This window comes from Copadichromis virginalis, linkage group LG5 (assembly GCF_057382275.1).
Source record: "Copadichromis virginalis isolate Kocher_CV1m ecotype Utaka linkage group LG5, C_Virginalis_male_GT1.1, whole genome shotgun sequence".
NCBI lineage: Eukaryota > Metazoa > Chordata > Actinopteri > Cichliformes > Cichlidae > Copadichromis > Copadichromis virginalis.
In genome coordinates this window covers 2,547,568-2,570,058 of record NC_140622.1, presented here as the reverse complement: position 1 = coordinate 2,570,058, position 22,491 = coordinate 2,547,568, and the positions used below count along the sequence as shown (strand labels likewise).

General features: G+C 40.2%; 1 protein-coding gene and 1 long non-coding RNA gene across 4 annotated transcripts in view; one reads left to right on the top strand and one right to left on the bottom strand.

Moving 5' to 3' along the window:
* LOC146708743 (receptor-type tyrosine-protein phosphatase gamma-like) overlaps nucleotides 1-22,491 on the bottom strand; it is a 372,141-nt gene that overhangs the window by 230,629 nt on the left and 119,021 nt on the right. The gene's annotated exons all lie outside the window — the stretch shown is intronic.
* On the top strand, nucleotides 7,449-7,894 carry LOC146708745 (uncharacterized). The gene is made up of 2 exons (XR_014920626.1): nucleotides 7,449-7,577; nucleotides 7,661-7,894. It is a non-coding gene; the product is annotated as an uncharacterized LOC146708745 (long non-coding RNA).

Sequence of the window (22,491 nt, the reverse complement as noted above, 5' to 3'; positions counted from 1 at the left end):
GGCCCAAAAAACAACAAGGAATTGTTTTCCTTTAAAATGATGACGTCATCTTGCTGATGATGGATGCTCGAATAGGTTGCGCGTGAGACTCCATTATCAGCAACATCTGGTATGAATGTGTATGGAGGTATGCATGTGACTGGACTGTGATGGACTGACGACTAAAAGTTTTGACTGACTTGATACTGAGACAATGACTGCACCCACTTTAGGATTAGTAAATGTCAATAAACAATTCATAAACAATTCACCCAGCCGACAAGAGAAGGGTGGATGCTTCGCTTCGTTTTGTTTTTTCAGGAGCAGGAGGATAAGAGAGACTGGAGGAGGAGACTCTAGCTTCACATAAGTATGAACTGCAGACTTAACACTGTGGTTGCTGATTTTGAGTTACTGATGTTTGCATTAAGAAAACTGTGCTAGATTAGCTGTGTTTTGATTAAGGTATCATGTGATATTATTGGGAATGCCAAATGCTACAGTGGAGAAAACTATTGATATCACTCATGACTGGAATATGTTACTATTAACCACAGCAGGCCACTGTAAAAAAGTCAATTAAATTTTATAGAGGAAAATCGCCAAAACTTTAACAATACCTATGAATGACTTGCCACATTCAGAATAGAGATATGCAATAATAAACATTGGGCCACGTGATTTAGGTTCTCACTTGAAATAGTAAGTATTAAAAGTAGAATATAATCGACAGGGACATGTGATAGGATGTGGTACTGCAAAAGAACAAGAGCAAAGTAGATAAAGAAAATATTGTGTTTAGTTTGGATAAATTCAAATTAAAATGTACCATTACACTCAGAGGATCAATATGGAATAAAACATATGCAAAATTTGTATGAAGTACATGACTGATAACTGTTCTGTCCTGAGCTTTTGTTTCTAGAGCACCCACTTGACCACACCAACAGTTTCTCGCCACCAACAGGGGGTATTTGCAAAGAATAGGGAGGAATATCATCACAACTGGGAAAGGTAAGCCCCGAAGGGGGTGATGACACCATAACTTTCACTTATGGTCAAATTCTTAAAATTTGATCCCAAACTTGAAAATTCTTCAAACATTTAGAGACAGAGTGGATAAACATAATGTCGCAAACCACATAAGGATGGAGCATTTGAATCAATAAGATGGTGAAATAACACGCAGTAAAATGTGGATCATGTTGATTATGTTTATTCCAGTGTGCAGAGGAGTCAATTCCCTTCACAAAGTTTATAAATTCACTCGAACCAAAATTAGGAGCACCCGGTGCTGCAAGAGTTAATAGTCACAATACCCAAGGATAAGCACAAGAGCATGACTGATATGATGGGACTGGGATTTTGCTACACTTAATTATTGCAGACACAACTAAAACTATAACTGAAACTAATCAAAACTAAACTAAACTAGCAAACAATTGGTAAAAACTGATTAAAACTGATATAAAATTGAAAATCTGAAGTCGAAGCTAAATAAAAATAAAAACTAATGAAAATTGCAAAACTATTACAACCCTGGTCCAGACTAAGATGGCGTTGGACATCTTCAGGGCAGAAAAGGGTTGGTGTGACCAAGGTGTGGTTTGGCTTGTTGTATGTACATTTCAAAATGTTACAGCTCTGGATGGACCAGTTACCAGGGCATGGAAGGATGACAGACTTTATTACATGAGGAGAAGGGAAATTTCCGGGATTGAGGATCCTCTGGGACGACAAGGCTGGAGCAATGGTACTCGAGAGAAGAATTTCTGATACTTTCTGAGATATGATGTCACTAACCTTCTCTTTTAATTGTCTAGCTCCAATGAATTGACACATGGGAGTGTGTCAAAAAGGGGGAAGTTGAGTCCGAACACCAAACAATGGGTTTATGAACATCTTATGACGTTATTTCTGTGTTTAATAAATTAGCTATGGCAAAACTTAAGCATATAAGGTGTTACACTTAGAAATGGTTCATTAATTTTTGATTTCTTTTACACACACATAGATTATGATTAGAATAGGTCCTGAACATAATATTTTAAACCAAATTTGAATCATTAGAACAACAATGGATAACAATATTAGATTATCAAGGCTAGGGAGAGAGGTGTTTTGGTTTTCTGTCTCTTGCAGAGAAAGGAACAGACACCAGACGGGGACACGGAGATGTGAGGACCCTTCACAGCAGAGACAGATGTAGGGACTGCCGAGACAGCAACTGGGGTCAAGTGTCATGGCGTTTGGGCTCCTGGAGAAGATGGATCCCACAAACACAGCAATAACCATGAAGGGGGTTGGCGAAAACCAGGAACACCAGACCAACGAGGTTCGAGAGACTCTTGGCAAAAAGGGGGACACGGCGGTGATCCCAAAACACACAGATCCTTGTTTGAAATCGGGGCAGAATAATCCCCAGAACTGTGCAATGACTAAAGGGTGGTCTAACCCCGGAGGTCGAAGAAAGAAGCTGAGAATCACCCAACTGGAAAACACTGGTAGCTGCAGCAATAAAAATAAAGGTTAAAAGCTCCTTAGACAGAGGTTCTAGTCTAAGTACATTTGAAAGGTATAAGGGGGCATTAAAAAGGGGGTGGAAAACTGGAGCACCAAAATAAAGCTGTGGGAGAATTGGGGAGTGATGGGAGTGTCATCTGTAACTGCTGTTATGGTTGTAAATCTAACTTTGCTTGCATCTGAACTGCGTGAACACAGAGGTCATCCCACATATGGTCCACCCGTTAAAGGGGGACAGAGGGCCTCAGGACCAAGAAGACCTGGACCTTGCAATGCTGGAGTGTATGTTGTAAGTGATCTCTTTGAAGAAAAGAGATCAAAGGGGGAATTGTGATATTATTCTGTTATCATATGTTACCTTATATATGTAATCAAAGTAGTTGAAGTATGATACTGCTGTAGATCATATGATACCCTTTAACATAGAGTGTGTGATCAGTATGTAGTCTTAGTTTGCATTATACTTCTGACTTAAAAGAGTGTGAAAATCATTAGATCTATTGGATTGACCTGTATTACTCGACACTGTTGAATGTGTTACACTGTTTCTTGACATTTCATACTGCTGAATCATGAAGAGAATGTTGTGTGCAGAGGACCTTGTGCCGATAATAGAAGAGACAGACCACATTCCACACCCCCACCTTACAGAAAGCAGAGAAAGACAGGGAGCCGAGGTCATAACTTAGGCGCTGTAACAGAGAAAGAATGTGATGTTTTGGCTTTTACGACTAGATGGGGGCCACTAGAGACTATAAAAAGCTGAGCAACCCGTCACCATTTTGAGATTTGCTGTGACCCTCTTCAGGCATGTCTCCCCATCATGATGGTCCTTATGCTCTTAAGTGTTGAATTGTATGGAAATAAATGATTGTTGATTGAGCATAAATACACCGAGTATTGTCCTTCCTTCAGCCCAAAGATTCAAAGAATTGGGAGATTTCAACAATAGTCAATAAATGGGTTCCAAGTCGCAGAGAATTTTTGTTGTGATGAGAGAACTCTGTATCGAAGTTTTTCCAGTGGTAAAAAGAAAAGCTCCTCCTTTAACCACTGTATCTATGAAGGAGCCTCATCAGACTTCCAGTGGAATAGAATGAGTCTATGGGCAAGCAACGTAGCAAACGCTATGGCATTTTCCTGAGATTTAATAATTTCGTATTGAGGTGGCATAACTCCAAAAATGCCAATGCGGAAATCAAGCACTAAATTTTGCGCACTGATGTGAGATAATACTTTGAATATACTTCCCCAGTAATTATCCAGGTTCGGACAAGACCACATCATGTGACCCTCATTTGCTGGATTATGTCCACACCTGGGACAGGCAGGATCGGCTTCTGGGAAAACTTTTAAAAGCCTCTCTCTTGTATAATGAAGACGATGAAGAATTTTAAACTGAATGAAACCACTGTGAATGCAAAGGGAGGAAGTATGTATACAATTCAAGCAAAATCTCCACTCATCATCAGATCAATCCACCCCAATGTCTTTTTCCCAATTATTTTTAGTTTTTTCCCAAGTAACAGGCCTTAAGCTCTGCATCAGTTTGTATATGACGGAGATTCGCCTTTTGCCAAAAGGATCTATTTCCAAAATAGTATCCACTTGATTTTTAGGAGGTAAGTAGGAGAATGAAGGAAACAATGTTTTTGAAAAACTTCGTATTTGCAGGTATCTAAACATATGTGAGGTTGGTATATTGTAATCTCTCATCAGAGCGTCAAAGGTGTTAAAAGTTTCTCCTGAAAATAAATTGTAAAAAAAAATTCAAAGCGTTATTGTGCCAAATTTGGAATGCTTTATCTGAAATGGATGGCAAAAAAGGGTTAAAAAACAGGGAAAACATTACTAACCTGTTGCAACAAGTGCCCTCTGAATTGAAGCCATATTCTAACAGATGTTCCTACAACTGGATTTGTTATTTTCTGTTTTTGATTTAGAGCTACGGATGAGGTTAGGAGGGGAAGTGGATTAGACATCAGTTCCATTTTTACCCCAGCCTCGCCCTCGCTGTTCTCATAAACATATTTCCAGTGCAATAATTTGGTGATATTAGCCGCCCAGTAGTGGCAACCCTAGCCCACCAGCCTCTTTTGGTGCCTACAAATATGTTTTTTCCATTCTGGGATTTGAATTTTTCCAAATAGATGTTGCTATTAATCTGTTTAAATCTTTGAAACTTGATTTGGTTATAAAAACAGGAACCATTTGGAAAACATAGAGACGTTTTGGTAAGACTGCTATTTTAACTAGATTTATTCAGCCTGCTAATGAGATTGGAAGTGTTGCCCATTTTTTAAAATCTTGTGATGTTTGTTCTAACAAAGTGTCGAAATTATGAATCCACAACTTGTTCATTGTGCGAGTTATATTTATTCCCAAATATTTAAACGTTTCTTTTTCTAATTTAAAAGGGAAGGCAGAGAAATCTTGCTCTATGTTATTAAACACTAGAATTACTGAGCCTTTTTTCCCTGGTGCAAGTCCCCACTACTAGATTTACTAGCCCTGCGCAAATTTGTGTAAATTCCCCCGACCCTACCACCTCTTGGCACCCCGCTGAGATTTTCACAGGTTCTTCAGCTCCATTGTTCTCCTGCTTTTGTTGTGCAAAGACACCCTCCTTACCTGCAGTGTACAATACACCATGGCAGTTTCTATGTGCAATATTTCTCAATATTTCTCATATGCAATATTAGTTCTTGTCAGTCCTTGTCACTACATGTCATGTCCATAAACATATATACACAGAGTTGTACATACATTTATATAGCCACACCTTACATAATATGCATAAAGTCTAGTTATATATATATATATATATATATATATACATATATATATATATATATATATATATATATATACATACACACACACACACACACACACACACACACATATATCTATCTATCTGTGTGTGTGTATATACACACACACAGATAGATAGATATATGTGTGTGTGTGTGTGTGTATATACACACACCAATATTTTTGAATACATGTGTCCATATTTATGTTTCCAGATTGTTTGTATAGTGCACTTTCTATACTGTGCTCTTTGTACAGTTGTTATTTAGCTGCTGTTGTCTTGCACTGTCCACTTTTTTGCAATGACAATGCAGATTTTCCACTTGTGGGACAAATAAATGCAGATTTGCTGTGTGTGTGTGTGTGTGTGTGTGTGCAACATTGGCATTTGTTTACTCAGATCCAAGGCAGGCCAAACCTCTATGTTACAACCTACATACAAAAGACACACATTCACAATATATGGGTACACACGTCTGTTTTATTTCAAAGTGTTTCAAACTTTACAGCGTTTGCAGACCCAGTGTCCATCATCCCTGCATTTGGCACAGGTGAATTTCTGACATGTTGCACAGGTAAACCTGCTGCGATTCCTGTTGCAGCTCTCTTGCACCTGGCGCTGCGTTGTCTTTACAGTCCCTGGCACAGCAGCTGCAGCAGCTTCAGCAGCCTGCCTCTGTGCTAATATTTCCTTGTGCTGCATGAATCGGCAATGAAGTTGCTGAGCTAGAAGACTCAGAAACAATCTTCTTTTGTCTGTCCACCCTGTACATGCCTTGTACAAAATGTAGGCATTCATCGCCGCCAGGTCCAGCATATTGTAGAAAACCACTACTGGCCATCTGCGTGTTGCTGCTCTTATGGAATACATCCATGCCATTTGGTCCAACACGTCTACACCACACTGTAAAAGCAGAGAGAGAGAGTCATGAGTATATGTTTTTTTCTATAGGCCTGTATAACACACATCAGAAAACATTGTAGCACTGGTGTAAAATTGTACACACATTCACGTACCTTCATGTGGTTATAGTCTGTTATCGTGTTGTGTTTCCTCTTTCTGCCGTCACCGATCGTCACGTCTTGGTGCATGGAACTTAGAACACACAGTCTTGGTTTTTTTAGGTGCATAAATTGTTAAGGAGACACCGCCACTTCTAAGCACTGAAGTGGAGAATACCTCTCACTTTGCAGTATCTTTTGCAAGTTGAGGAAGTTCACGCCGGACTTTATTCACCGTGCACAGTAACGTTGTTTTGTGCTGCAGAAGTCTGTGCGACGGTAACAGTGAAGAAAAGAAATTGTCCGTTGTGACGTTTCTCCCATCATCCAAAAACAACTCCATCAGTTTCATGACCACGTTCTCTGCCAGCCTCTCTCCCTTTTGACGACTGGGGTCTTTTCCCAAGTAAGGAGATGCACTGCAGACATATTTGGTGTCCAAGTCCGTGGCCATCCAGAACTTGATCCCAAATTTGTCTGGCTTGGTTGCGATATACTGTGTGAATGGACAGTGAAGTGAAGCACGAACGTGCTACTGCACTGGGCATTCCAATAGGGAACAGTAGGCTTTTTGAATAGTTCAATTTGTATCCACATAGCTAAAGGTTCAATTACTAAATTGAAAAGATAGGGAGATAAACGACAGCCTTGCCTGCAGCCTCTACCAAGCTGAAAAATGTCAGAGGTTACATTATTTGTCCTCACTGCTGCAACTGGAGAGGAAGACAGTATTTTAATCCATTTTCAAAACAATGGGCCAAATTCAAATGTATTTAGGACCGCATGAAGATATGGCCATTCTATACGGTCAAAGGCCTTTTCTGCATCAAAAGAAATTATTATTTCTGACTTTTCTTTTGGTTCTGATGCATATAAAATATTAAATAGGCGGCGCATATTATAAAATGACTGTCACCCTGGTATAAAGCTGGTTTGATCAGGATTCATAATTTTTGGCAGTATGAGATCGATTCTATTAGCTAAGATTTTTGTGAGAATTTTGTAATCACAGTTTAAGTGTCATGGTCTCCGCTCCTCGACAGCTGACAGCTGTCAGGTGCTTTGTTTTTGTTTCCCTTTCTCTCTCGCCCTCTTCCATTCTCTCTTTCTCCTGCCGGGGCGGAGCTCAGTATGGGCTCCTGCCCCTGGCCTACACACCTGGAGGTGATCAGCACATCTGTTGCTGATCATAAGAGATTGGAACCCTTCTTAAGAGGGCGAGTCTGCTCTACTCGTCGCTGGATCGTTGAGCCATCAGCGTCAGTCGTCCTGTATTTTGTAAAGTCAGTTTGTGAGCCTGTCTGAACCAGGAAACTAATGGTTTTTTTCTGCCTGTGTATAGATCGCCTCTGGACCTGTTCTTTCCCTGTGCATGGCGACTGAACGGAAGCAAGAGAGATAAAGGAAAGGAGAGGAGATGTGCGAGGGCTGAATGAAAACCTTCCCTTCCTGGACTCCTGCCTCTTTCACTCCTGGACCCTGGAACCCCGGCCCCTTTTCCCCTTGACATCACTATATGTATATATGAATTCCACTGTAGAGGAACACTGTAAATAAATGCACCTTTTGAAGACACTAGTGGTCTGCGGGTGAGTCCGATCTACAAAACCTGACATTAAGAGGCTCACCGGTCAGTAGGAGCTGCATTGTGAGGGATCCTTACCCTTTTTGTACAGCACAGAAATTATGGCTTGTTTCATAGTATCTGGTAATTTCTCTTGAAAGAATATTTCCTGGTATACATCTTTGAGTATTGGTGCTAGTTTGTCTATAAACATTTTATATAGTTCAATAGGGAAACCATCAGGTCCCGGTGCCTTGTTACTTTGCATTGATTTAATTACTTCAACAATTTCACTAATGGTTATCTCTCTATTAATTTCTGTTCTATCATTTACAGATATTTGTGGAATCGGTAATCTATCAAGCATTTCAGCAACCTTGTTTTCATCAACCGGATCTGAAGTATAAAGATTGGAATAGAACATTTTAAACTGGTCATTAATGGTTTTCGGATCAGACGTCTTTTCTCCAGAGGTTTTACAGATTTCAGAAATCGTGTTAGCTGATATGGATTGCTTAATTTGATGTGCCAAAAGTTTTCCGGCTCTTTCCCCATGTTCATAGAACTTTTGCCTTGATTTGAAAAATAAAAGTTCTGTTTGCTGAATGGACCGAATTTCGTATTCTGAATTTAGTAATTTTCTCTTATAGAGGTTTGGTGTTGGATTTTCTGCATATAAGCAGTCAATCTCTTTTATACTGTTGGCTAGGTTGTTCATTTGTTGTAAGTATTTCTTTTTTTGAAATGATACATATGAAATTATCTGGCCTCTAAGATAGGCCTTTAATGCCTCCCATACAACAGTCATTTTCATCCCTTGGGTTTGATTTGTCTCTAAGAAAAACTGTATTTGCTCAGAGACCATTTTTTTAACCCTTGTATGGTGTTCGGGTCTGTGAGACCCGTGTTCAGTTTATGTCAAAAGAAAAATTAAACAATTAATTATTTTTTCACGTGTAAATGTGTTGTGTCTTTCCACTCACTCCACTTGATTATAACTGATTTATTTATAACATTTTATATAAAAGAAAAACGAGAAGCACATTAATTCATAAATGTGATCTAACAAAGGTAAAGGAAAAAAATTAACCATGTTTGCTGTTCATATGTCTTGTAATTGGGATGAAGTAAACATCTGTTGAGTAATTTAACATAAAATTGTTTGATAGTGTTAATTTGGAAAGCCAAAACTCTAGCGGGTCCACCAGACCCATGAACACTGGCTGAGTAACAAAAATACGAACACCACACGAGGGTTAAATGAGTCTTTAGTTAGGAGTAAAGGATCAAGCCGCCAGGGCAGTTTTTGACTTGAGCGTTCATAAAAATTAACATCTAATTGTACTGGACTGTGGTCTGAGATAACAATAGAGTTGTATTGGCAATCTAAAACCTTGGGAAGAATTCTACTATTTACAACAAAAAAAATCTATCCGTGAGCACTGGTGAGAAAAATGAGAATTGTTTAGATGTAGGATTTTTGTTCCTCCAGGGGTCAAAAAAAGCATAAGATTGCATAAAGGATTTTAGAACATTACCTGCTTTTGAAATTTTGCTATCAGGTTTTGGATTTGATCTGTCGAGTTGAGGATTAAGCACGCAGCTAAAGTCACCACCCAGTATCAAATGGGACTCTGTTAAATCTGGCAGGTGTTTTAAAAAGGTACAATAAAAATTTGGGTCGTCCCAGTTTGGTCCGTATACATTTGCAAGAATTACTTGTTTCCCATACAACCTGCCCTGCATAATAATATATCTCCCTCTGGTATCCGCCACAGTTGATAGTGGAATGAATGGAATCCCCTTCCTAATTAGAATAGCCACACCCCGTGATCTATCCTCAAATTTTGAGCTAAATATTTGCCTTATCCATGTTTTTTTTTTATTTTAATTTGTTCACTTGATCGGAGGTGTGTTTCCTGCAGATATACAACATCGGATCTCAATGATTTTAAATGAGTAAAAACCTTTGTGCGTCTGGTTTCTGATTGAGCATGCATTAAGACATAAGCAACATAGAGTATGCTGTGCAGTGCAGCGAAGAGTGCTCAGACCTCTACACTGAAGAAACCATACAGACAACCCATAAATGCATGGCACAACACAGACGAGGCACCACGACAGGACAAGACTCTGTACATCTGCATCTGCACTACTCTACTGCAGTACCCAAAGCACTTTACACAGCATGCCTCATTCAGCGACTCACACACGTTTTCTATCTAATATTCATACTCCCATGGGGGCAATTTGGGGATAGTATGCTGCCCGAAGATATTTGGCATGCTGACTGGATAAACCAAATTTCATACCACCAACCTTCCAATTAGGAGATGGCCTGATCTACCTCCTGAGTGGACGAAACTAGAAACTTTGAGATATTGTAGTTAACATAAGTGATCTTGTTGACCATAGTGTCTCAAGGGTATGCCCTGTTATTGTGTGTCAGTTAAATCTTAATCCCGTGTCTTACAGAGTTTAAACGCGTAAACACCAGCACACATTTTAGATCCAATAATTACAAATGTAATACAACAACAATTCATCATAACAGTTGGTTTTCAGGGAGGGTTGTCTGTTTAGATCTTTGTTTACTTATCTTGATTTTTTGTTTAAATATTAAATAAACGAATTAGAAATATATATCAAAATCACTTTGATCAGCAAACACATTCTTAAGCCAGTTGAGTCACAGCATTAGGGCAGAACATAAAATTCTCATCCAGTTCTTGTAATCTGCTTATGATTCAGATTTTGATTTAATAATGCTAAAAAAAATTTAAAAAGCCCCTTTCTTCAATACATAAGTGATCCGTTCAAAGCAGTCACTCTGTTTTTTTTTTATCTGCCTTTAGAAGACATAAAGAAAAGGGAAGTGGGACACCAGCTGGGTCTCAGGAAGAAAAAAAACAGCAGTTTGCCTCAGTGACCACACAGACACACCTTCCTGCCAACAGAGAAGTTTGACTTCAATGAAAGTAAATCCATTTCAGAGACACGAGCACAAATTTAATTTATTCATATCTTCTGCTCTTTTCATCTAATTGTGGTAAGAAAAAATATATAAAAATAAAATAAACTCACCTGAATAACTTCATTATATTTAATATAATTTTTACAATTTGTCTTATTCTGCCACACATTGCTGCACAATGTGAAATGCTCTGGAGACTCCTCTAACAGAAAATTAAATGTACGTTTTTTGCCTTTTCAAAAAGTTTACCATATTTTCCACACTATAAGGCGCACTTAAAAGACCTACACTCACCCCCTAACCCTGTGCCATCAGAAACTGAATTTGAATAGGCTGAAATTTTAGATGGCACTCATCATCAGAAAGGTTGCCAACCCCTGATTAAAAGAATGAGAAGTGTTGATTATTATTTTTTTACAGAGTTTGCTGTCTCAGTGATAGTTGTATATCATATCACTACAAACAGAGATGATCCAGTAATGCTGCACTAATGAATTAAACTATTCACTAACTAAAGTTATTAAGTTAGCTAAAGAGTTGGGATGCTGTGTAAGACATAAATAAAGCTCAAATACAAAGGTTTGGACACCGTTTTGCATGTTTCCCTACTGTAGGGGTCTCTGCAAGCATACAGGGCTCTGAGAGGGTACAAGATGACAACTTTGGAATTCTGCTAGAAACAGTCGATCATATTTGTTGTCAAAGCTGAATCCAGGGCAAACTACGCTAAATTAGCGTTTTAGCTAACAGCTACAATAAGCATAAAAGTTACTGTCCGGCTCTCATTTGTTAACATGACGCTTGTTCACATGTAATACATTTATTACCAACCTGAGAGTTTATCTGCCTGTCATTCGACATGACGAATGACTTCTGAAGTCTTAATTCAGCTCAAGATGCTGTAGATTCAGCCCAAAAAACTGAATTTTGGAACTGAAATTGAACGGTGAGAAGTGAAACTGAAAATATTCGAGAGCTACATTTTTAAAGGACAAAATACAGTTTCAAAGCAAATGAATTCATTTTCAAAATATAAAATTCAATTTCAGTGTAGTGACCATCATTTTCAAACTAATACATTGAATTTCAAATTAAGCTCGTTCAAATTCAGTTTTAAAAAGCATTTATTCAAGTTACATCTGAGCAATTCAAATTTGAATTTAACTTATTCAAATTCAGTTTCTGATGGCACAAAGGTCTGCCCATAGTGATAACGCACACACATTTATTAGGGCCGCAACGCTTCATCAAGTAATTCAGTTATTAAAAATCTTGGATGTTTCGTTTAATACACGGCTCTGTAGCCTGACGTTACCACACAGGCCTTTATCAAAGCAACTGATCAACTCCAACATGAAGAAAAGCAAACTTCCATCCCCCCGCCATTTGTTTTACAAAGAAAAATGTGCAGAAGTTCTAAGCACTCTAGCGGGACGAATTCTCTACTGCTACCCTGTACGCTGTCTCATCTCCATCAGAGATGACCTCAGTCACAGTGGTGTCATCAGCAAACCTGACGAGGTACAGAACACAGCCCTGTAGGGATCCAGTGCTGAGTGTGCTGGAGAGTTTTGGAGCCAAGCAGGACTGACTGAGGTCGGATAGTGAGGAAATCTTCGAGCGGGTGGCAGGGGGGATCTGAAGGTGGTCTGATTTGGTGGTGAGGATGTCTGCCATAGTCCACAAAGAGCATCCTCACGTAGTCCTTCCTGTCCTCCAGATGGCTCTGTGAAGGGTGATGGTGATGGCATCCTCCGTGGACTCTGTGGACCGGTGGGGGTCAAGGCAGGTGGGTAGACAGTCTCTAACATGCTGAGACAACACTTCATGACTACGGACGTGAGTGCTGCAGGTCTGTAGACATCCAGGCTGTCTATACCAGTCTCTTTGGGGATGGTGGATGCCTTCAGATGGGAACAGTGGCACGAGTCAGGGAGAGGCTGAACAGCCTGGTGAGAATGCCTGTCAGCAGCTCTCCTGGGGTTCACTGATCTCAAACTCCTCCTGACGTCAAGTTCCTGGAGGGAGAGTGATGAAGTTATGGGGCAGGGGGGAAAGGAGAGGTGGCCTCACACCAAGCAAAGGAGGTGCTGAGCTCCTCTGTGAGTTTGAGGCTGCGTCTACACTAATGTGTTTTCGTATGAAAACGCATCGCTTCCTCTCCGTTTGGGCCTCCCGTACTGTGTTAGTGCTGATGGAAAGCGCAGCGTGTTGAAAACGCACACATTTCAAAACGGTGCTTTCGTGTCGCGAAAACTGAGACTTTCTAAAACAATGACGCATGTTAGTCATGTGATGCAGTCATGTGACCAATTACACAAAGACAGCAGAGGGCATTATACAGTTTTGTTTGCTCTCAATTTTGACAGCCCTAATAAAGATTAATATCAGCTTGTACATGCTTCAGATAGCTTTAATTCAAATTCTTTAATTCTCACTTGCTTTGTGTTATAATAATAATGGATTGCATTTATATAGCACTTTTCTAGGCACCCAAAGCGCTTTACAATACCACTATTCATTCACTCTCACACACTGGTGGAGGCAGCTACAGTTGTAGCCACAGCTGCCCTGGGGCAGACTGACAGAGGCGAGGCTGCCATATCGCGCCATCGGCCCCTCTGGCCAACACCAGTAGGCAAGTAGGGTAAAGTGTCTTGCCCAAGGACACAATGACCAGGACAGAGAGCCTGGGGATCGAACCAGCGACCTTCTGGTTACAGATGCGCTTCCCAACCCACTGAGCCACGGTCGCCCCGTGTTGTGATTTTGCGCTACATAAATAAAATGTCACTGAATTAAATAACTGACATCCTAGACTTCTGACTTTCATGAGCTATAAACCATTAAATAAATATTTTTAAAACAGGCTTCAAATATTTCACTTTGTGTAATCAGAACACATGAAAGTTTACCTTTTTGTATGAATTCAACTTTTTCCCATTCCCCATTTTCCCCATTTTTTTAGATACTTATGTTTGGATAAACTATAAATGCTGATAAACATGTCTGTATGTTTATCACTATGCATAATGCAAGCTGGTGTCGATTCTGCGCACCACGACACACACACACACACACACACACGCACACGCAGTGTGTCACTGCTCACAGTTGTTTATTTATAAGTAAGCATTTCCAGGCTGTTATCAGCGCCTCTGACTCTGAGGGTGACAGCTCACTTATAGCTCCTCCCCCCTTATTGTTCCCAGCGTGCTTCTCAAACAGGGGAGGCATGATTTGATGATGACCTCCAGCTGGGTTAGCCGGCCGTCTGCTCTGGAGCTGAGCCACAGACCGTACCCCGCTACGTAATGCTTGTTGTCATTCTTACGTTGAATGACTTGTAAGATGTTTCCAGTTTATCGTGATATAAATGGTCAAAAATGATTTACCTGACTTCTGTTTCAAATAGTACCAAATCTGGAGTTTGGGAGGAAGCAGATTTGTGATTTGTCTAATTTCTCCCACATGAAGACAGCAGTGTGGACTCACAGAGAAAGGAAGCAGGCAGTGTGGCTTTCTGCAGAGGTCCTTCCTGCCCAGGGGCACAAATCAGGTTAAATGTCATCTTTTTCATCTCCCCCTGCATTGATCTCATGTTCAAATGGTCAACAGATCCCTTTATGCCCTTTATGAAATAAATGCATTCCTCTGCCCAACTCATAAAAGCATTTCTCTCTCTTGCTGTCCTTCTTGTGCACTCACACACATGCAGGCTGACTTTGCAGCACTTTTTTATGGATAATTATTTTGATGAATTTATAAGGCTATTGGCTGAGCCACACGCTATGAGCTGAAATGAAGTTTCCCTCCCATCTTCACCTGACCTTTAGTCATATCTTTCCCCACCTTCTTTTTCTCTGTCTTTCTTGACTTTGTGCTTTTATGATTCTCTGCTCTCTCTACTCTTCTTTACATTTTTCCATCAGCCTTTCTCAATTTCAGTTTTCTCCCTCACAGTTCCTTTTCTCCTTTTCCTTTAGTTATAAAACTGTGTTTGTATCAATTCAAACACAGCATTAAGGACTTTTTTTAATTAACACTTGGGAATGCATGTAAAGCCTGAGGTAAAGAAAAAAAAGTCTAGAAAAATCTATAGCAAAGGAACACAGCAGTGAAAGAAGGGAAAGTATAAATTTTTAATGAATATTAGGAGCAATTACAGCCCTCTCTGATGAGTTCTACCTCACAGCACAGCATTAGCTCCCACCTCCTGTTTCAAGCTCTGAACTTTCCGTTTCTCTTCCTTTGAAACTTCAATGTTCCACATACACCCCCCCTCCCCCAACCACAAACTTAACTATCAGACCAACAATCCCCATCCGACGGCAGAAAGTCATGTTGGACTGGGAATAACACACAAACAAACCAATAAACAATCAAACAAACTGCTGCTTTATTCTCAGCTTTGTATTAACAGAAGAGTAAAACATTCCACACAGAGAAGTTCATATAGAAAATCCTGCTTCATTAAGATGCTTGTCTTCATTTCTGATTACTAACAGTAATTTTGTAGAGCTAGACAAGCTTGATCTGTTACACTACAACTCTCCCAACTGTGACATATAAAACTGCATTTGCACCAACACGACAACCACAGAAACACCTCTTTATCTCATTTGGAATAGAGTGGTATCTCCCAGATTTGCTCTGTTTCAATGAAAAGGGAGCGCTACTCTAGAGTAAGCTCTTCTCCCCACTGAAGCATCCATCAGTACTTGGGGAAAAAGAAAAAAAAATCAATGAAAATACAAAAAAAAAAAAAAAGAAAGTTGGAGTAAAGATCAGAGTCCCCAGACTTTTCAGCTACCAGTTGAAGTGCATCTCATGAAAAGCTCTTTACCAGTTGCTTTAAGGCAACTGTTGTTTGGGTTTGGCACTAGATAAATAAAATTGGCAGTAGCTGGACACTCACTTCTCTCTGGTTCATTATGGCTCGTTCCTTTTGGCTCTCGGAGGAGGCGGACACACTTCTTCTCCTCTCCCTTGTCTTTCCTGCTTAGTTCTTGTGTCCTTGTCTAGTCTCGTGTCTTTTTTGTATTACTTTCCCTGAACACTCTCTCACACTCTGTCTCTAAAACCTAAAGAGAATTATGGATTTGATCAACTGGTCTCTGAATGCTATTGACACCCTTTTCTCAATGAGAAGTCTGGGCTCGGGAGAGCCCGAGTGCCCTGGAGGGACTTTCCCTGCCGGATACAGAAATGGAGGGTCGTGTGCCTGGAGGGACTGTCGATCGAGGACGCTGAAGATATCTATCTATTCGGAACCATGATAACAGGGTTCTTGCTGATCGGAGCTGGCTTGGCCCTGGCTTATCAGAGAATTAAGAGAGCGGAACCGACTTTAAAAAATACTACTTCGCAGCTAATATGCAATACATAGCTTATTGGCTAGATGATACAGTTATAATGGGAAGTTGGTTGGACATGGAGCGAGAGGACTGTATGCCTTATTCTCTCGGTGCAATTGCATTGTCTCCTGTTCGTTTTAAAAGGACGTACTACAACTGTAACCCAGTTATTCACAATACAATTCAAATCTGGAGACAGATCGTGAAAGAGTATAGACTCAGAGCCTTCTCGCTTTTGACACCTATTACAGCTAATCCTGCATTCAAACCCTCAGTTTTAGATGGGACATTTGATCGCTGGAAGGAAATGGGGTTGCGAAATGTGGGACACCTGTATTTTCAGGGCTCTTTTGCTTCATTTCAACAGCTTAAGCAGAAGTACAATTTATTAGCCTGTGATCTTTTTAGATACCTTCAAATAAGGAGCTATGTAAGGTCCCAACTACAGCAATTTGAGTTTGCAACTCCAGGTAAGCTTGACCAATGCCTGGCGGATTGTATAACAGAAAAGCATGCGGTTGCTTTTATATATGAGATATTACAGCCACTCGGGCAGAAGGATACAGGTAAAATAAAATCAGCTTGGGAAAAGGAATTAGGGTCAGAAATTCATAATGATATCTGGACTAAAGGGCTCCGTTATGTTAATTCCTGCTCTATCAACTCCCAACATAGGTTCATTCAGTTTAAAATTTTGCACAGATTGCACTACTCGAAGACGAGATTACATCGGGTATTTCCTGAATCGTCAGCCATCTGTGATAAATGTCAATGTGCAGAAGCTGATCTGCTTCACAGTTTTGTAATGTGTGCCAAATTACAAAGTTTTTGGGCTTCAGTTTTTTCTTTTTTTCCCAAACTTTTTGATGTGCAGTTAGACCCCGACCCCATTTTGATTCTTATTGGACTATCAGGACAATCTAAAAAACTTAAGAGCACACAGATCCCCCTCCTGTCCTTTGGCCTGATGTGTGCAAAGAGACTGATTCTTCTCCTATGGAAGGGAAAAGAAGTGCCCTCCTTGAAAGCCTGGATTTCAGTACTGACAGATACTCTTCATCTGGAAAGGATCCGCTACATTTTAAATGACAAACTGGAGGACTTCGATCAGATTTGGAGGCCGCTCATTGAGCACCCGGAAACTATGAACAAATGAGAGCTATTATGTGGACTTCACCATTGCATAAAATAAGCTGATAGCACTCTGGGATAAGGGAAGGGTGTAGGGAGGAGGGTTTTTTTTGTTTGTTTGTTTTGTTGTTGTTTTTTTGACCGCCCTTTTTGGTACGTTTTGTTTTTTCTTGTTTTTGTTTTTTGTTGTTGTTCGCTTTGTTTTTCCCCTTTTCTTGATGCCAAAACTGTAAAAAGGAAGCAATGTCAGTCTATGGGACAATTTGTGATTGTTATTTGTGCTTCACAATAAAAATATTTGAAGAGAAGAAAGCGGAACCGGCTGTTCAAACCCCCCCAAGGCTGCCCGCTGGGATTGAAACGATGGAACGAGGCGCGACTTCTCAGAAAGGGCTCACTGAGTGCAGCATGGTTAAGATCTTGGAGATGCTTACAGCTGCCGTGAATACTCAGAATAACACCTCTGAGCGTATATTGGGTGACATCAAGGAGAGGCCTGCTCAGAATAACACCTTTGAGTGCAAATTGGATCACATCTTGGAGAAGCTCACTGCAGTCGTGAGTTCTCAGAATCGGCTCTCTGAGCAAAAGAATGACAACATCACGCAATGCAAGTTTGATACCATCATGGGGAAGCTCGTGGTTCTCCAACGCGGGATTGAGAGACAACTTTGAAATTCTCATGAGTTGTTGCAAAAGAAAAATTACCATCATAATCCGGCTACCCCTTTGGCGCCAGCTCAAGGCTGGAGCCGAACAACAACTCCCTGATAACGACTGTGTTGAGTCTGTTCCTTCCCATTCCCTACAAGGCCACCTGGGTTGGCTGGAAAACTGTTTACTTAGCCTGGCAGGGCGAAGGACACTGTCTCAGCTGAACTATGGACACGCACACACAGACATATACTGATACTGATAAGTCTGTGAAGGTTCTCAGTCATCCAGGTCCTCGTAGTCAAAGAAGCTTGCAAAGAAAAGCGTCTGGACTTCTTTAAGTTGCTTGAAGATGTTTCACCTCTCATCCGAGAAGCTTCTTCAGTTCTAAGGTCAAATGGTGGAGAGTCCCAGATATAAACCTAGTGGGAGTTTCCCCCCACAGAGGGACAAAAGGACCCCCTGATGATCCTCTAATCGCCTGAGCCAAGGTGTGAAACTGGGCGTGGGTCCCAATCAGCCAGAGTTTCGGGTGAGTTCATTGTGAAACCTGGCCCCACCTTATCATGCGAATTCCTGAGGTCAGATGTCCCAGGATGTGAGTGGGCGTTAAGGTGTCTGGGAAGGATCTCAAAACTGGATTATAGATGGCAGAGAGTTGGTGTCGTAAACCCCCGCCTCTGTTCAAAGATGGTCGCTCACAGTGGACATAGATGCTTCTTTCACTCCTCTTTCAAACCATCTGTCCTCTCTGTCCAAAATGTGAACATTGGCATCCTCGAAAGAGTGACCTTTGACCTTTAGATGCAGATGGACTGCTGAGTCTTGTCCTGTGGAGGTGGCTCTTCTGTGTTGTGCCATGCGCTTGTGAAGTGGCTGTTTGGTCTCTCCAGTGTAGAGGTCTGAGCAGTGAGGAATGCTCAGACCTCTACATTGGAGAGACCAATGTAGTAGAGACCAATGCTTCTCGGATGAGAGGTGAAACGTCTTCAAGCAACTTAAAGAAGTCCAGACGCTTTTCTTTGCAAGCTCCTTTGACTGATACTGATAAGCACTCACTGACGCATCACCCTCCCTACCCCGGATCCAACGCCACCTCCAACGCTTACCTCCCCCATGATGTGGACATCGGGTCAGCTGGAGGCGCAGTCGAAGATTGCAGCGGTCCCAGATCAGATGTCCACACTGGAACCCATGTTGCTGTCTGTGTTTATTGTGTTATGGTGTGTTGATATCTGTGCATTCCTGTATTATCCTTCTGTGTTACACATTTCGATGTTTTTTTTCCTCGCTACCTGGCCTGACTTGTCTCCCCAATGTGATGTTTGTGTTGTATGTACGGTCGGAGGTCTGTCATCTCGGTTGTGGGCAAAAGACCTGCAACTGACAAATAAAGGCTATCTCATCTCATCATGTCTGAGTTTAGTCTTTAGGATTCTTAGTTCTTCTGACTTTTGTATCCTGGTTTCTTTCAGTACCTAGAGTATCTGAAAAGTGTTTGCTCCTTCCTGATTTTTTTTGGGGGGGGCTCGTTTTTTTTTTTAGCTTTATTGACAGATACAGTGAAGAAATAACAGGAAAGCAAATAGAGAGAGAGAGAGAGAGGGGAAGACATGCAGCAAAGGATCACATGTCAGACTCGAGCCCTGACTGGCCAATTTCAGCCATGCGGCATGTGGTTGCCTGCTCAACGCACTGAGCTAAACCAGGACCTGATTCCCTGTTTTTATATGCTTGTCACACTTTAATGTTTCAGTTCATCAAACAAATTTAAATTCTGGACAACACACGTAAACATTAAACGCAGTTTTGAAATGAAGGTGTTTATTATTAATGAAAAAAACAACAACAATAGTTTCTGTCTAAAAAAGTGTTAGTATTTCTTTTTTCCAATTTAGTCTTCAAGTGTGCATTTGGGGATATCATGTCTGAAACCTCAGTTCTCTCAGTTCTGATCACATTTGCTCTCTAAGGACAGCGCTAGCAAGCACTCTCTGCTTCTGAGCAAAAAATAAAAAAGCAGAAGAAAAAAAACGCCCGTTTGCGTTGGTGGAAAAATGCACCATGTCGACCAATCAAAAAATGATATGGCAACATGACATTTAGATGTTTATGGAAGAGGGGGAAGATTTAGAAGTGACCGCGAGAGAGAGAGAGAGAGAGAGAGAGAGAGAGAGCAGAAAAGGAGAGACAGCGAGTTTTGAGATGTGAGAGATTTGTGACGTTTAGCGTGTTTGGAGTGTGTAGATAATGTGTTGTCTTGTGTAGATAATGTGTTGTCTTGTGTAGTTAGTGTGTAGTGTTGTGGATAGTTTTGTGTTGTGTGTCAGAACAATGAGGTGACTGCTGTCTCCAGGTAGAAAAGAGTATGTAAAAATGAAAACATAACCGTAAATGTAAAAGACACGTGAGGTTGTGCTGAAAAGAATGATACCAAACAAGGCAAAGTAAATCGTTTTTAAAGGTGAAATGTAGAGGAAACATCAAAAGTAGTTAAAATGGCCAATTATACCCTGGACCCTAAACATTTCTTTTTTTTTTTTTAAGTAACGCAATAGTTACTTTTCAAGTAATTAATTACTTTTAGAATCTGGTAACTCAGTTACTAACTCAGTTACTTTTTTGAAGAAGTAACTTGGAACTATAATTAATTACTTTTTCAAAGTAACTTGCCCAACACTGTTTATAACAGTGGCCTTGTACTTGTGATGTGTGCGATGACAATAAAGTTGAATTCTATTCTAAAAAGGTGTTGTCATTTCAGAGGTTTAATTTTATGCACATTACAATAAATATGCGTCAGTATTTGAAATTTAAAATAATGAAAACTGGATATTTTCCCTCCTCGATGCTCATCATCTTGTTTCTGAGAGCATGCCGCTCACCAGGTCATTAATGCACTTCAAGGATCCTTGTTAGCAAGAGACTGTATGCACCCTAGCATACCTATTACAATCTCCTCATTCATTTTCAGTAGCAGATTTCTCTGTAACACAACTGATGTATGAAGGAAATAAGTGGGTGAGGTTGTTATCAGCACCTCTCATCTGCAGACAGTAGTTGAAAACATTAAAAAAAGTTAGAAAGAATATCTGAACAAAATCTTTCAATCATTCCATTTCAAAACAGAATATTCACCCAAGCAAATACAATGAAAATAACTTCTTCCTTTCACATATGTAGGACTTGATTTACTTCATTAGTTTAGTTGGCATGTTCTTAGCTAATTAGGAACATAATGAACCACTGGATTAAAGCTATTTACTCATTTCACATAATTTATAAGGCTTTTACAGGCACTTTGAAATACTGTTGTTAGATGATTAAATATTGTCTTCTAACTGTCCCTTGCTCTGATTTTAACACCAGAGGTCATCGTGCTTTTGAGGTTGTTACCCCAAACTCTGGGAAGCCTTCCTCAGTCAATCAGGTCGGCTGACTCTGTTATTTCTTTTAAGCCATTTTTATAGGTTAGTATTTCCTTAATCTTTTTAGCTTCATTTTTTCACCATAGTTTGCAACCATGCATGCATGTACAGTAGCTTGCAAAAGTATTCGGCCCCCTTGAACTTTCCCACATTTTGTCACATTACAGCCACAAACATGAATCAATGTTATTGGAATTCCACGTGAAAGACCAACACAAAGTGGTGCACACGTGAGAAGTGGAAGGAAAATCATTCATGATTCCAAACATTTTTTACAAATAAATAACTGCAAAATGGTGTGTGCGTAATAGAGATTGAAACTGTGACGTCATTCAGGGGTAAAACCGCAAAGGATTCTGGGAACTTTTGCAAGCCACTGTATGTGTGGATCTTGGAATGAATGACTGATTATGTGTCTGTATGTTTTAACAACTACACTTATCTTCAATGTGTGACTTATGCATATCACTTGTATATAGAATTTACTTAGATTAAGGGGTTAAGTGGGCTGAACAATCTGGAATCCGACACCTTCAATTAAAATAAATCTGATAGGGAGGTTAACGTGTATTGCTGCTGACTGAGTGCAGAAGTCTGGCATTGATACCAGTAATGAGAAAGTAATTACATCCAATGGTCCATTTGCACCCTCAAAAAATTCCTCTTTCCCTACCATCCCTGCAATACATTCATAGTGCAGATGTATAAAGTTGTGATCTTGGCATTTTCACATCTAGCTAGATCTACACAAATTATTTCTATCCAGTTTGTTCGAAACTGCTTTTAGCTAAAGTAAAGTTGCAGAATGCCAGGAAGAGAAAAGAAAACATGCTAAGTTGATGGAAAGAAATGGAGACAGATGTTAAAAAAAAGACATGGCAGGAGAGGAAGACGAAAGATTATATTCAGTTCAGACTGTTAAGAAAGTGAAATTTCATTTACCTGGGCCAGATTTACTTACATGTTCTGCCAGTATGAACTGGGTATTTACAAAGAGGGCACAGTGACAAGATCTATTCCTATTTTGTTCCGTTCTTAAGGTACAAAATATATGGAGGAGAATAT